This window comes from Phoca vitulina, unplaced genomic scaffold, assembly GCF_004348235.1.
Source record: "Phoca vitulina isolate PV1807 unplaced genomic scaffold, GSC_HSeal_1.0 scaffold10, whole genome shotgun sequence".
In the NCBI taxonomy this organism is placed as follows: domain Eukaryota; kingdom Metazoa; phylum Chordata; class Mammalia; order Carnivora; family Phocidae; genus Phoca; species Phoca vitulina.
In genome coordinates, this window is record NW_022589713.1 from 35,113,490 (window position 1) to 35,130,614 (window position 17,125).

Genomic DNA, 17,125 nt, shown 5'->3' on the forward strand with positions numbered 1-17,125 from the left:
CTCATTCAGGGGATGCCTGATCAGGCAACTGAAGAGATAAAAGACTCTAGCTGAACAAGTCAAAAAAGCTTTGTTTTGACTTCAGATGATATACCTTAGGGTTATAGGGAATTCCAGTCTTCTGGGAGTTACAAGATGTTCTTTCAAGCAATTCCCCAACATCTGGCATGACCAGGAGTCAGGAGGTGATTGGAGACTGTTGGGGGATGCTCAAATTACAGTTGTGCGTAGATGAAAGCAGACATAGCCGTGAAGAAATTACTAAAAGTGAGCTGTTTATATCTTGCCCCTAGGCTATGATACATCCTTTGAAAAGCAGCACCACACTATGATATTGGAAAAAAAGAAAATGTTTCCAGTTTCTAGGTTGAACATTGGTTCAAATGGGACCACTCGGTCCCTGCCCCTGGTTTGTTGGACCAAGGCATACAGGATAATGCAAAACAGACAAATATTCAACTTGCATTTATGTCTTAGTGTTTCTACTTAAGCTTGAAGTCTACTGTTCTAATTAGCAATGTGAGTCCTCATTCTTGATAAGTTTGAGCATGAGGGGACATTTAAAAACAGTATTAGTTTTTTAAGAAAAGAAAATCAGGGTGGCTGTTTGAGATTATTCTATGTTATTACACTTATTATCAATGATCTGCAGAAATTGTCCACATAGATGGTGTTTCTGTATAGATCACTATTTTTAACTGAGTCCACATGTAAGCAAAAAGAAGGAGAACAGGAAAAAGAAGAATTAGAAGTAGTTTCAACCTTCAGCTGACTAAATTAGTATTAGAATTACTAATAAATAAGAGTTCCATATTTTTTAAAGAAAGCATTTTTTATCATATCCTGTATAAGATACGGTTCTTTAAGAGAGGGTTCACAAATGTTGTAGGGACAAAATTCATAATACCAGGCAACTAATAAATGTTCTCAAAAGGTATTTGCTTTTCCCTGGATAACTTTTGACACTGACAAATATACATTCTGCCAGTATCTGAATTCAATATACTAGATGTGTAAGGATGGTACAAACAGAATCAACTGTGGGTTCCTTTGACTTGTTTTTAGGTTAACGTTGTATCTCTAGTAGCTTTTGAAGAAGCACCTGACCTATTTGTACTGACCCAATTCATTCACTTCCCAGGTGGCCACTTGTAGGTAGAACGATATGCCAGCTTTGGAGACTCTTTGGAGGGGAGATTCCCCTGAAATCCAGCTGCCAACTGTCTGGGAGTAGCTAAAAGCTTGAGGACTGTGACAGATTTAGCCAAATAAGTAGCATTAACTTATTTTATAATATCCCAGTTTAGATATTTGCCTGTTTAATCATGAATGATTTCTTATGCTTTTTATATTCAAAGTAAGACTTTTAAAAATCAATCCTTATTTTCCTAATCTAGGAGCTTTCTACTTATAGGAGTCCTAAAGTGAGTTCTTTTTTAAGAGGGGCGAAATCAGTTTAATAAATCCAACTTTTTATAAAGTGAGGTTGCTTTTATAATTGAAGTGCATCTCTCACCTTCTACAGGCAGCATGGTGACACAGAAGTCATAGGAGAGAGGTGTGTGGGGGTTGAAAGCTTGGGCATTGGAAATACTAATACTTCTGATAACATATGTAGAATAGACACAGAATTCTTAGCCTTGACGCTCTAAGCATAGCCTGAGGACCAGTCACACAGGCTTTACCTGGAAGCTTGTTAGAAATGCAGCCCCAGAAGGCATGGATCAGAATCTGCATTTTAAGATGATCACCAAGTGGCTGGCATGCACATTAAAGTTTGAGGAGTTTTGCCCTGCAGCTTCGGAAACTCTGCCCCACATTAGCTCATGTACCCCTCGCAATGATATCATGAGGTAAAGCTATGGTCTCTGTGCCCTCTGCTCTGATGTTGGAATTCTCCTCTGTTGCAGGAAATCACCGCTAGTGTGTTTTTTAATAGCTCATCGAGAGCCTATCTGAGTATAGACGTTTGCCATTATCCTTAGCTTTTGGGGAAGGTAACTTTGGGTTAACAGGCAGATGGTATTTCTTCCTTCTTCAGAGGGAGTGCTGCTTCCTGGAGAGGCTCTAATCCATAGCTGGCTGGTTTGCTTTATCTCAGGACGTGCGGTCAAGATAAGAGTGAAAATGGGGCTACTGGGGGATTTTAACTATTTAGTAAATAAAACCAGAGCTATCTCTATGTGTAGGCTTTTTGCTGCTTGGGTGGATCTGACCTCAGAGACAATGATATACGCATGAAACATACATGATTTTTTTAATGTCATACCAGTGATATGAATCTTTCGGATGGTTTCTGAAGGATGAATTGAATGCTAGGGCATGCTGATAGGTTGAGTCTTTAGCTGAAAGGCATTTACTCTGAGTAGAAGGTGGTGTGGAGTGTCCACTGCTAGTAGGTAAATCCTCTTTGGGCTACGTGAGTTTTTCTCTCACTCTGCCATTCTGGAGTCTATACTTAGACACACTCTCCTGCCTCACCTAGCTGTCTCTTGAGGTTATAATTTAGCAAGAGCTGCTAAAGCGTGGAGGCAAATGGAAAGAGGCAGCTACTAAACTTCTCTGACAGTGAGGGATGATGAGGGAAGGTGAATTGCTAAAGCACTTTAAGAATTGGATTTCTTGTATAAATCTCAAATAGATTTACCATTTGTATGCTTTTTTTTTTTTTTTTTTCTCTTTAACATTTCTAAAACCGCTATAGTATGCAACTTAACTAAGCTGTGTAATTTAGTTTGGCCTAATCTTTAGATTTAGATTGAGGCTACCTGATTCAATCCATAATAATGCAGCCTCCGTGGGGAGGCTCCTGAACGTGTGTGCCACACAAAGTCGGCTTAGATTTGGGTCCCTGGGCACTTCACTGTGAGAACTAGCCAGCTAACTGCCATCCTCACTGTGCTCCTTGGCCCTCCTCCTTAGCCCAGGGTTGCCCACAGAATGCCTTGTTAGCCTCTCTAGGTTTTTACCTTCCTTCATTGATAACATGGAACCACAGTGATCCAGAACCTTTGGGCCTACAAGCAGTATAACTCAGTAGGTGAGTTCTCTCTTTGGAATTTGTCTATGAGAGTTGCAGTGCTGCCTTGGCCCTTGGAATTCCATGGCTCAAAGCACGTAGCCCAAAGAAGGTCCTCAATTTCCTGATCTGTTAACTGGGCTGATGTGAGGGTTGAGATAATATATATAAGATTCCTGGCACATAGCCTGGGACTAAGGGGGAGAAAAGCACAGTGCCTAAAGCCAAGCAACCAATTTGTGAATATTCATTTCCTTTTCCTCTAGTTCTGAATGGGAGAAATTGTGCTAGTTCACCTTCAGTGAAAATATTTATAAACATACAGAGGCCAAGGGTCCCAGAACAGAAATTTTTATTGCAGAAACAAATTTTTCTTCCTCTTTATCTAGGTAGAATCACCTGACATTGACCACCTTCAGTTCATACATTTGGCAAAATTTATTGAGCAACTATGCAAAGTTTCTAGTCTCAGGTTTAGAGTACTTGCAGGAGTGATTTAACATAAGTATCTAGAAAGCTAAAACAAAGCAGAATATGTCAGGAAACTTAAAAATGGTACAGAACTGAGAAACAGTATAGATTCAGAATCATTAAAAGAGCCTTCCTGAAGAACATAGGTATTTGAATTGGGAATTTCAACCAGCAGAAATTAGAAAGAGTGTTTGAGATGAAAGAAATGGGACAAGCCAGGGTTAATTGGCAAAAAAGGAAAGAAAGGTATTCGGAGAGCATTTGGCATAGCCCATTTTGGTTTCCCCATTTGACTAGGAAAAGGAGTCTGCCAAACATAGAGCAGGATTTGAATGTATTCTTAGGAGAGGGTGCACTCTCTGCTTCCTGCCTTTCTGGGGCTCTGTGTGCTGTGAGAAATGATAACCCAAGCCTTGGAACATCCCATTTCCAATCTCTCCAGCCAAATCTGGACTTTCTAGTCCAGCTGATTGTAACATCAGCTGTAAAATGTTAGGTCCTTGGTTGTTATCTATGCTTGTGACCTCACTTGGAAACCATTCAGATGAATGATTACTTCTCTCTTGGAATGTAAAGAAGAGGTTGCCACCCTTTGGGTGAAGAGGGGTAAGTAGTCCTTTCTGAATCCTGAGCATCAGGGAAGAGGTTCTAGAGCAGAGTTAGGGCTAGGTACAAGGAAAGCTGTTCCCAAAGTATAGAGTGGTGAGGGAGGAGAAGGTCATCAATGAATCAGAGACCGGAATTCTGTCGTTAAAGAATTCAGATCAAATCCACAGTAGACATTAAAAAAGAAGCAGCAGCAGGTGATATAGCAAGACCAAAAAAAGAAAAGTTTCATTGGCTAAATGGAGCAAGCTTCAGATAATACCTGGGTAGCTGGCATTAGTGACAGATGCTAAACAGTCTTGTCTTAACTGATGTGAACATTAGGTAGACCTAGTTCAGCTCTTTGATTGGTGAGTAAGACCACTGTCAGCTTTACCAATGGCCTTGCGTTTTAAATGTCTGGTATGCAGTGGTAACAAGTAAAGCTAGAATGTGATTTCCAGCCAATATGGAGCATGTGGCCAGGCATCTCAAGGCTATATGAGTCAATGAACAATAAATTAAACCAACGGAGGTACTTTGGTGAGACGGTATGACTCAGGTCTCTGTTCATCGTTCATTTACTTTGTCTGATTAGCATATTGGTATATAATGTGCCTAATTTTAGGAATATAAAATTGTGGAATCCAAACTGATTAGAGAAACATACAGACCTTGTGTGACTTTTGTCCTTGCTCCTAAGATGATGTGTATTCTACTGAGTGGCAGATGATCCAGAAACTACCCCCAAGGCTCTTTCATGGGCTAGGTTATCTCAGCATATAATTTATATGTTTCAATTGCTTTATTGGATCCCTGTAAAGCAAAATATTGACAGTAAAAATGCTATTTTTGTCTTACCAGCCACTGCATGATCTCTGTTCCTCTGAGTTTAATGGCTGCATGTTCTTCTCTTCCAACTGCTTCGCTGTTCCCCTGACAAACAGCCACAGCAAATGGAGATTCCAGAATAATGTCTAATCTTTACCAGCAAACTGTCTATCCTGCTGACCCTGTGGAAAACTAGGAACATATTGAATATATCACAGAACAAATTAAGGGTGTGAGGCTTAATGCAGCCAAGGAAGTGATCATAATGCCATATGTCTGGGAGCCTTGAGTGATTCTTAGAGCTCCAGCTTATAGAGTTAGTCATATTGAACATTGTAAATTTCAAAAAGAAAAAGAAATTGTACAGTTCAGCACTCACCATTTTTCAAGCTTGATAAAAGAATGAATCCTTTTCAGTCTGACTGCTCCAGTGGACATTAGGTGCACGGAAAAAGACAAGAGGTGGCTTAGATTTTTCATCCATCTGTCCTCTTGAGTCACCCTTGCTCTTCTTACACCTTGTCACAAAAGTCATACCTAAGAACCATATTAATTCAATTTAAAAGGGACGTGCTGATGTCTGGGAGTCATACAGCCTGCATTCAAATCCTGGCCCTGTCCTGTGCTAGCTCTGTGACCCTGTATGAGTTTTTCAACCTCTTAGCTCTTCAGTTTCCTTATTGGGAAAATGAGGATTGAGTTAATTGGTACACACTCAGCACCATGTCTTCTATATAATCAGAGTTTACTGTTACTGTAATATTATAATATGTTAATTACCTATGATCCAGATGTTCATTGAGTTCAGGGATTGGTAAGCTTTTTCCATAAAGAGCCATATACTAAATATTTGGGGCTTTGTGGGCCATATAAGATTTGTCACAGCTGTTCAACTCTACAATGGTAGGACAGAAAGCAGCCACAGATAGAAAATATGTGAAGAAATAGACATGGCTGTGTTCCAATAAAACTTTATTTACAAAACAGGAAGAACACAGAATTTGGCCTGTCGGCCATAGTTTGACCCCTGAATGCATTCCTTTGGCTGTTTCAACTCCTTCTCTAAGCTGCTGTACTTACATATGGATTTCTATGCCACAGCCCCTGCCTTTGTCAGATCTGCACAGTAGAATTGCCAGAGATGTTCTTAAAAATATAATGCTGGACCACATGCTCTGATATTTTGGGTTAGGGTCGGGCTCCAGTTGTTGGTGTTTTATATAAGCTCTCCAGAGGATTCTAGTGAGGAGCCAGGGTTGATAATCATAGATGATAAAATTTATTAAGGCACTTGTAAAAAAAAAAAAAAAAAAAAAAGAAAGAAAGAAAAGAAAACAGATTTTCAGACCTCTGCTTGCAAATTCTGATTCCATTCTGGGTTTGACCCAGGAGCTTAATTATTTACCAAGGACTCCAAGTGATCATCTTTAGGCAAGTTTGGGAAACTTGTCCTTCCTTTCCTTTTTCCTCCATTAAATATTACCTGTCCGGTAGTTTCTTACCAACACCTATGGTAGGAGATCCAGGTCAGGGAAGTCCATTGGGACAGGGCCACATTTTGGGAAAGCCATATGCTGGCCAAAGGAGTTACTTCTGGAGTAGGAATTCTGAAGTTTGTTCTGGTCTAGTGACTATGACCACTTTATGATATGGATTTTCCTGGGGATTGAGTTGAAGTGATAGGTCTCATTTCCAGAATAAGAGTCCCAGTTTTGTATTAAAGAAAAATGGTTACTGTACCAAATAGGGAAATAGTTTGAGGCCAAAAAGTCTTTCCACTTCATCTTGGGTATGGAGGATACACAGAAATTATGGGAGACCTGACATTTGTGTATAAGTCATAGTGACTGTGGAATACCCAGGCATTCTATGAGCAGCAAAGGAAGTCACTGGAAAGTACTGTTAGTATGAAATTAGCACTGTTTGGTTATTTCTTGCCTCTCATCCAAAGTTGAAAAAAATAATTATAAAGGGAGTATGGGTGAGACTTCATATCAGGCTTTGAAAATTCTTGTGCTATAGAAATAGGGTAAATTGTATGTTGAAATCTGCACCAAGAGAACATGTGACATTAACAGTCTGAAACAAATTACTCTTTTCAAGTGAGTACATCAGTGAGGCACATACCGCCCATTGCCAACAGCCATATGCACCCTCTTCTCCCATAGGGCTTCCACTAGAGAGGCTAGAAAGCTACTCACTTTCCCAGCTTCCTCTCCAGCAAGGTTCTGTCCAATGAAACTTAAGCAGAAATCTTCAGAGTCCTTTTGAGAAAGCTCTGGTTATCCTAGTAAAAGATATGCAGACCTTTCTATACTCTCTCTTCTTTCTGCATTGACTGTTGAGACCACCTGTGACCATGAGGCAGAAAGCGAACGTTAGTGAAGGTAGAAAGAAGACAGGGGGATCTGGGATCTTTTAGGATTTCCTTGAACTACACTCCTTTTCTGGTTTGCCTTGTCTCCAGACTGTTGTGTATGTAACAAAGTCAAGCACTTTTACTGCTTCGACCACTCAGAAATTCTGTTACATGCAGCCAAAAGAATTCCTAACTAGCGTATGTAAGCTACCTCTTTCTCTCTTATGGAGGGTGCAGTGTTTAAGAGGCATTAACACCCTCATATATTGTTGTCAGCCTTCTGAATGAGCCAGCCGGGAAGGCCCTTTGCTGACAAATTTAAAGGGCACAAATTGCCCTGACCAGAGGCAAGATTGCTTCCATTAATCTTGGGCAGAAATTCGAAAAGAAAAGGTAGTTGTTGACTAACATGGCAGTCACTTTTCAAAAATAGTTTTTAAATGCTTTTGCAAATGATAACTTTGATGCGTTCCAAAATTATTGGGTCAGTAGATCCTATTGAATCAGTGAGGTTGGATCCGTGGGAGCTGGCCCTTCCAAAGATTGGATCTTCTTTTAGTTTGACTCGCAACAAGGGCCATTTCTACAATGTACACTGTGATGATCACTAATTACTAAGTAATGACCATGACTTTTCTTTCATGAAAACAGCCAGTGCAGTGGATAATACAGGTTCAGACCCTGTTTAAAAACTTTCTACCTTTGTGATCTTGAGCATACTATCTAATTTCTCCGTGCCTCTGGTTCTTCATGTATAAAGTATGGATAATAATTCATTGGCTCTCAGCATTACCAAAAGGATTGAGTGAAATGATTATATGTGAAAATAGTAATCCCAGACCCTTTTACCGATGAAGTAATTGCCAATTATTCCCTCACAGTTTCTAAAACCACAGCTTAGATGTCTAGCTTACCACAGCTTAGCCTCTGAAAGTAAGGGGCTGTGAGCTATTTCCTCCACTTTCTTTTCTATTTTATCTCCATCTCAGCTCATTTCAAGCATTCCTCTCCATGTCTAGTCTATCTTTGTAGCCTCTGAGCAGGAGAAAGATACAAGATGGGAGTGAAGAATTAATTTTATTCTGAAATGCAATGAAGATGGACTGAAAACTATCCAGCGATATGGCCATCCCATTACCTTTCTCTGGACTTCATCCAGAAGCTCTTGAGCAGGGAAGAAAAATTAATTGCCACTTGAATACCTTTGGGGGAGAGGAGGGAGGAGGGAGATGGGGGGGTGGAGAGGATGATTTAGTATGTAGGTAATACATACAGTGACATTGTGTCAAATTTTCCCCAGGAATAAATTCTAAAATCTAAGAAAAATGCTTCTACTGACAATTGAGTATTGTCCAAATTACCCTAGAAAATTAAACCATTCATAAAGACCATTAATGTGTGGTTTGGCATCTACAGTCACTCATAGTAATGCGTGTGTATAAATGTATAACCTACAAAATCATATACGGTGTATAATAGAGCATATATGCTGACCACCATTTTACCAGAAAATTTGATTGTGGACAAGTTACTTCTCTGAGCCATTTCTATTATCTGTTGAGTGGGGTGATGCTCATGCACATTCCATGAAAGCTGCCTGGGAAAATAGGCCAAGTGAACACATTGACATTTAAGGCCCCCATTTCACACTGGTGCTGGAACACAAACGCAAAAGAGGGAAGACAATCACCATCTAGTATTTAAATTGATTGTTTCTGTCTCCCACTTACCTCCCACATCCACAGTCCATATAGTTTAACTGTGCATGAATTAATGCATGTACAATGCAATCTCTCTCACTCCCATGAAGAGGGGCTGCATTTGTGCGTGTCATTCTTTGTCTACAACTCTGCTGTAGGCCTTGAAAGAGCAGGTTATCAAAAGCCGGCTGTTTATAAACTTAATTATAACAGCCTCACCCATATTCGTGAGCATGAAAACCATTTGCAAGGAATCTTAAACGTTAGATCTGAAAAATTGATCACATAGCAGGTTAACACAGAGCAAATGCTCGACAAAGAGGCTGGTTCATTTGACAGACAGAAGAGCAATTCTGAAACTGGTTTCAGGAAGAAGAGGGGCCTCCCCAGGAAAGAACAATCCCTGTCTGTAGCCCCAGTTGCTTTCGAGCACCAACTCCTAGAGCCCCTACTTTAGAGCCCCATGCCTGGAGCTGACACCGTTCAACCTATTCTCTGGACACTCAACACAGGGGGAAAAGCCAAGTTTTTTATTTCTCTTGGCTTAGATACTTTGGGTAGGGAGAGGCTCATATACAGAGTCCTGGACATTCAGAAAGATAGATGCAAAGAAATCATGCCCATCCTGACTTGTGGTTGGACAAGTAAGAAGTTTTCTCCTCTACCTTCCTAAGACTCTCAGCCTGGTTTCCTTACACATGCGCAGAGTACAACCATGGGATAAAACAGTCTCAGATTGTACATTAGTGTACTGCTTGTACATTCAAAATGATCTTTTTAAACAGAATTCCACAAGAGCAGGAAAGAACTTCTCTGACTTTCATGGGAACAGAACAGAATGTTGCAAAAATAATGAGCAGTGCTTAAAGACTCAAGCCTTCTAGTGGTTTAAGAGTAAATAACACAAGAGGGCAGGACCCCGGTGGCGGCGCTCTTTAAGAACGATGCCTCTACAGCTGTTTACATGGGAACAAGCAATGTACAAATGGAACATCCACTACCCAGAAGGAATTTCTGCTCCTTTTTCTTTTTAAGGCAGGTACATGGTATGTGTTGGGTAGGGCACTGATCTACATAATATTTCTCCATTTGCAGACAGTGGGCGATTGGCTCAGAGGCTCTGTGTATATACTCAGATCTCTTTTGAGTAGATTGGCTGGGGAAAAACATTTTGTGTTTTCTGTTTTTATGGAGATACAGCTGGTCACATCACCCATTTTGCCCCATGGCTTCCAATTTGGCAGACACAAAATGCAGGTGCTGCATCTCGGAAGCGTTGATTTGGTTGGAGGGGGGAGGATGGCCCCTCCTGGAAATGTTTAGAGTTACAGTTTGAGAGAGCATTTTTGTCCTGCACGATTATTTTGTGTTTATGGACTTGCTCTACATTTTCCTAAGGCAAATAACAAGAATAACTTTAACACCTAGCCCACTTTGGACATTTTTTTCCCCTACCTTTTTTCTTTAATCCTTCACAAAGGAGAAAGCCCCTTTATGCCAGGCAGGGAAAGGCAAGAAATTAAGTTTCACTTCATCAAAGAGAAATCCTCCAACATCTTGTAATACTTTTCTTTTAAGAGCTTCATTTCTTTTTCTCCAGCTGCCTCCATCTCTTGGATACATGAGGGTACACTAAGTTGAATCTATAAACAGAACCCACTAATTAAGAGTGATTGCTTAGGAGATTGGTCCCGACGATTCAGCATTATATGCGTGTTCTTCTCAGATATCCATTAGCTGCTAATAAGATACTACAGATGTGCCAGTCTGTTTCCTGTTTCCGTCTATTGTACCTTTATTGCCATATATGGACCAATCGGATGGGCAGAACAATAAGTGGATGTCCTTTTGCTCCCAGAACATGTCTCAAAGGAATGTTTGTTATTAGATTGCTTTTTCTGTTTCACATCAGTATGTTAATAAAGAAAACATAACACAGAGAAAGTTTTTTGTTGCTTTTCTTTTCTTCACTTCTGCGACTGTAACTGGTTTATTGTTTAATTAAATCCTCTTGTATAGATATTTTAAAGTACATAATGCAAATATGCCTGGGCAACGTGAGCAGAGGGAAAATGACATTCTTCCTCTTGCTGTCTTAAAGAAAGTTTCCATCTAAATGTTTTAAGTACTTAAAAATTCAGCATGAATATCATGTTGCTATATTTGACTGATTTACACTTGAGACTTGGTAAAAAGCCTATGAATTATTCATTCCCAAGTGATTCTATAAGCCAGAACACCAGAAATCACATCCCCCATTGAAGTTTATAAAGTGAAATAGTTTAAATACTCTCTAGACATGTGGATGTCTATAGAGCTGGTTTTCCCTCTGATTTCAAATCGCTGTGCTTTCGACTCACTTACCTTTTTATTTTAGGATAACGTAGCTATAGATCTTGCCTTTTTCCACAGTAAACCTGGTTAGCATATTTTTAAGTTGGTACAGAATATAAAATAGATTAGTATCTGGTACCTTTTGTTCCTCCTAGGTCCAAAGAGATTTTATTTCATTACAAGAATAAAGCGACTGAGGGGAAAATAATCATTGACTCTGTCTTTGATTTATATGGAACTAAAAGTGAGAAGAAGTAAACTGTAATTTATTAGATAGAATTAAACACTGTACCTGGGGAAGGAAACAAATATGTTACTCCACACTCCTATCTCTACACACACACACACACACACACACACACACACACACACACACACACACAAAGAGAGAGAAAGAGAGAACTACCTACCAGCCTGGTACAGTAAAACTACTTGTAATATTAGAAGATTCTATGTAGTCTCTATCCTCTGGAGTCTACAGTTGTGGGTCTTGGCAGCTAACTTTTTATGGGAGTATATTAATATCATTTAAAATGCTATTTAGAGCAGTAACACTTTGACCTACGTGCTCATCAGAATTCATAAACTAAATAAGGTCAGGTGGGGCCACTAGCTAGATGACACTTCCCAAGAATAGCCAAAGCTTCTAAAAATACATAAGCTCTAGTAGTAGACAGGAGCTTTTTCTACACATAATTTTGAGTGTAACTGTGACCAACCGTTTGAGGGGAGAGGAGGAGTGAAATTCCTTAGGGGAGAAGTACACACAATTTTGAATCTGTTCATGGGTGTCATTCCTTACTACTTTCATGGAATTCCTCACTACTTGCCTAACATTCATAATCCGAACTACTCAAATAATAGACACGAGGCGTGTGCACATACGTACGTACGTATGCATGGGCGCGGGGGAAGAGAGGGATCCTGAATTAGCCTTCACCAGGACATGTGTCCAGTAATTATACACACAGGTGCAAACAGAGACATGTTTTGTGTGGTGCACATCATTCCCAGACTCTTAATGAGACATTTCCAAATAACATTAGTCATCAAAGTGTTGCTAATAAACCGCCAAAATGTGGCTCAAAATTTCATTCACTGCTAAGCACATGCAGAGATAATTTCTTCATGGAGAATTGATATAAAGTACCCTGACTCAAGTCCATTTGTGCAAACTCTGCTGTTAGTGAGGACTGATCAGAAGCTGCCAGTTCAGTGAAGTTGGGTTAGAAAGTCATGCCTTGAATTTTTGTGGGCACTGGGTCGATATCCAACAGTAATAAGAATATATGGCTATAATTAAACAACACGAATGTCTTCTAACTTGTTTTGATAAGTGGCTACTACTGTGGTTCTAAAGAATCTTCTATTTTACAACACTCAGGCAAGTGCACATTAAGTATTCACTGTGATGTGGACACAGTCCTAGGCACTGAGGATTCAGCAGAGCACCTTCTGGAAAGAACTCCTCTCCCCGGGGAGCTTAGGGTGTAATGGAGGAGTCCGCAAACTCCAATTTTCTTTTTATGCTCAAAATATTTTTGTTGAACCCTAAAATGCATAAGACCTGTTGGGCTACGGAAGGAAAGAATAATCTTCATGGAAATCAAAATATATACTTACGTTAAATTTGAAATGACCCTTAGAAGAAACAAAAATACAAAATCTGAGCTAATTAATATCTGTCTCCTGGTAATTCACTCTAGAGGCTTTGCCCCAAAGGAAAGCACTAATCACTGCTATTGGTTAAATTGTTTTGAGGAGGTCGGCCTACTCTGAGAAGAGTGAAGAATAATTCAGATGCTTGAGTAATTTAGGAGTGGGAAGTCACAATTTGGCCACGATGAACCCTAGTTATTTGTCTGCCTCATCCGAAATCTGAAACTTTTCCTGAGCCAAGAGCGGGATGACCCAAGTAGGGCACTCGCCTTGGCTACACAATTTAAGGGCATGTGAAAAAATTTAGCAATCAAGCTAATACTTTAATGAAAAAAGTTTTTAAAAAATTAATGCAAAAAATTGATGATGAAAAATATACCAAAAATGGAATAAGGACTCGCTCTGTATTGTCACCAACTGTTCCCTTTTACTCTCCTGCCTACCCTGCTCTAAACTCCAGAAGCGCTTTGTTCATTCCTTATCTCCCAGCAGGTTTTATTGTGTGTTGTGGTCACTCCCTTCCATGTCCTAGTGTCCGCAGGGGTGATATCCTGTTCTGGGCAAGACCATGTCTGTTTTGGTATTCCTCACTTTACCCAGTATTGTACGTAGCAGCTACTCACTAAGTGCTTGTTATGTCAAGAGAGCTGGGCAAATTAGAGCTCCAAACCTGTTGACATTTCCTGAGCCTTCTGAAGACCATTTTCTCTACAGAGATAGCTAAAAGAATGCAGAGAATCCACACAACCTGAAATCCTTTTCAATTTGAGCCTTTATCTTTTTATGCTTTTTGCTTTTATCATATTCATTCTAAATTACTCTGTTCTGTGATCAGGCTGATTTTTGAAGAGCCAGCCATGTTGGTAGAGATACCTTATTTTTTCCTTCTACATTTTGACTTGTTTCAACATGTTTGTGCTAATGAGCATGTCTGCTAGTATGCCATTGCAGTGGGACCATTGCAGTAGTCTCTAGTCTCGTTTTCCAGCCCCCAGCCTTTGCTACCAGTCGTCTCCACCCAGCTGCCAAAGTTGACTTTGTAACATGCAAATCTGTTAAATATCACTTTGCTACTTTCAACCCACTAATGAATGACTCACTGGCTGTTGCCTTCAAGAGGACAGACCCAGTCTTCATAACAACGCATTCAGGGTCTTTCTCCATCTAGTGCCTTCCTTGCCAGTCTCATCTGGCACTGTTCCCTGACTGATTCCCTGCATTTTCTCTGTGTGGAAGGCCCTTCCTCCAGTTTAACTGTCATCCTTCCCCCACCAGCCTTTGGTTGGCTTTAGGTATTCACCTTCTGTGCTTCCATAGTATTAGACACATACTTCCACCAAAGCATGCAATAGAAGGGTTGCCTATTTCCACACCAGGATGTGATCTACTTTGGGGAGCGTGTGTAGCATGGGGGTGTCTTTTGGTTTTGTGTCCCAGCATCCAGTGTAGGGTGAAGCAATCATTCACAAAACTCACACAGTTCATTCAACCACTTGTTAAATGATACTATTCTCATGTCCGTCACCCTCCCATCCATTCTCATCACTATCTTCTAGTTTAGATTGATATCACTCTCTTGCCTCTGCATGGTTTATATTCTGCCTAACCTGGACTAATGTTATTCCCCGAATATATATGTTTTCCCTCATCTCTATCTGCTGGAACCCTTTTTGTATCTTTCAATATTCATCTTCTATGCTGTTTGTTTCATCAGGTCTTTTCTGCTTTCCTGCATGTGAAAATAATCCCTCCTTTCTCTGGGCAGTTCTCCCCTCCCACCGCACCCCCCCCCCCAGCACACATATGCTTTATTTGCAGTACATTGCTATAATTCATGTAGCAGTTAACATTCCCTCCTTAGATGGTGGACAGAGACCATTCCTCCCTTGCTCTGTTCCCCTACAGGTCTAGCTCCGTGCTTTGGTCAAGGAAGGGGCTCAGAATTGAATTGGAACTGAACTGAATTGAATAAACTATCCATTTATGAAATAATTTGCTTTAGAGTTGCCAGAATTAAATGGCTGCTCCAGTGGCAATATTACTCTAACTCACTAATATCATTTGATCCACTGAGGAGCTAGTTAATTAAGTAGGTGGATTAAAAATATAATCTGCTAGAGAAAGAATGTTTTGGCAGGGACCCATACATTGTGGGTTTTGTTTTTTTTTTAAGCATTATGATCTCTCAGCTATAATTCCTCTTGCTTCCACCCAAAATAGCAATAGGCCTCTGTGCACGTGACTGTTACGGCTGGTTTAGGACCACAAGACCATACACCTGTGTGCCAGATGTGCTCTGCAACCCGCGCTCTGCCCCAGTCCATCTGCAAAGCATACCCCATGCTGGCTCCTTTCTATAGACAAGGGGGCACTGGTCCCCAGCCTTTTTACATGATAGGTTCCCTGGTGCTTGCCTGTTTTCCTTAACTTAAAACCCCCTTCATTGAATTTCAATGTCTTGGATGACCTTTGCCAACACAAGAGGCCTTCATCCATTTGCTTATCAGTGAGTCTGCTTTTTCTCTGCATGTTTGATTTTTTTGCCTGGCGTTTTTTTGACTTGTATCACCACTTGTGAGAGTGCTATTGGGTCTTCTGTAGCCAAACCAGCCACATCAGCACCAGTGGTAGTTAATAGCTGATCAAATCCTTAGGATTTCCATGCAATGCCTTAAGAGTGTCATCTGATCTTGAATGTAGCTTTAACTGGAATGAATGGGGTTCAATAACGAATGGGTCTGCATTGATGGGCACTGGAGACAGGATAGCTTTGTGATCCTCTTTGTTTCTGTAAGAATGCCTCTGCAACCGAATCCAGCCCATTTCTATGCCAATGTGCTAATAGTTGTGGAATCTCATTCATCTCAACAGAGGCCAGTTAGCTCTGGAATCCCATCTGTTTGAGTGGATGCAGTAAAATGTCATGGAAATGTGGCCATTCATTCACATCACCAGTGAGAGCTTTCTCACTGTTAATTTTCCTTCATTTTAAGGGACTCCAATCACAGTTTCTTATACCAATTGGGGGGGGGAGCGTTTAGAGTGTTCACTTAATTTTTTATTTTGATTTTTAAGTGCTCATCCACAAGAGAGAATTAAACAGTTATAAAAATATGTGCAGAGTCTAAATGGAGATGCCACCATCCCTACAACAGATTCAAAAAAATACTTCAGCCAGATTTTTAGAGTCCCTCTCAGCATAGGATGCCCAAGGCGGTGTTTTGTCCCAGAGGAATTTTTAGGCTGATTTTTTTTTTTTCCCCTCCTGAAAATAGAGTTTAAGCAGTAGAGAAACAGGCTGAGTGGTCATGAGAACAGGCTAAAGAGATGCTTTCTCTTACTGATTGCTGGGGTGACATAATAATTAGGAATATGGCAGGCCTTCTAGTTCACCTCCTGGCTAGCTGGCCAGCAGAAATGCTGGAGCCAGACTGGCTAGAAATGGTGGCAGGAGCTTCTAAAATCACAGTCAGTATTTTCATACATTTTGTCATTTCCTTAAGAAACTTCCTGAATTGATTTTTAAGTCAAGAAATCTGACTTCGAAAAGAGGATATCTGGGTGTATGCATATGTCTTTAAACATGCATCTGATATAAGTAGATGAATGGATAAAGAATACAGGAGATAGTAGATTATTTGCTAAAAATAAATATGGAGAAGTGCTTTGTTTTTTTCTGACTACACGTGAGCATAAATGGCTTCATCACTCAAATACGTTTAAAGGCATCAGGTATTTTCACAGACTCAACAATGTTAAGAAAAACTAACCAAGGCGTCCTAAGTGCCAGGCACAATTCTAAGTATTTTATGTACATTAACCCCTTTGATCTTTGTGAACTACTGCTATCGTTTCCATTTTATAAATCAGGAAAGTGAGATTGAATGAAGCTGAGACTTCATCCTTTGCCTCTAACATTAGCTTTATTATCACTTGATTCCTAGAACGAGATTCACCTCTTTATTCGCAAGGTATGAATTAACAAAGCAATGTGCCTACCAATTTAAATCAAACACGCCAGAACAAATACAGCAGATGACTCTTTATCCAGAATGTCTGTAATTTGATACATTCTGAATTAATAACTTTTCCAAAATGTGGATATCTTGACTTTGAAAGAATGCAACAGTTGACCAATGTCATTTTATCCCATAATATGATATTTGC

At 40.1% G+C, this 17,125-nt stretch overlaps 1 protein-coding gene across 3 annotated transcripts in view; it reads left to right on the forward strand.

Annotated features, from left to right (window-relative positions):
- RARB (retinoic acid receptor beta) overlaps positions 1–17,125 on the forward strand; it is a 732,098-nt gene that overhangs the window by 316,408 nt on the left and 398,565 nt on the right. The window contains exon 1 of one of the 3 annotated variants that reach the window (XM_032408807.1): positions 3,684–4,096. The exons of the other annotated variants lie outside the window; for them this stretch is intronic. The gene's annotated coding sequence lies outside the window, so the exon portion shown is untranslated. Of the gene's footprint in view, positions 1–3,683; positions 4,097–17,125 lie in introns of those variants that run through there. 3 annotated transcript variants of the gene reach the window in all.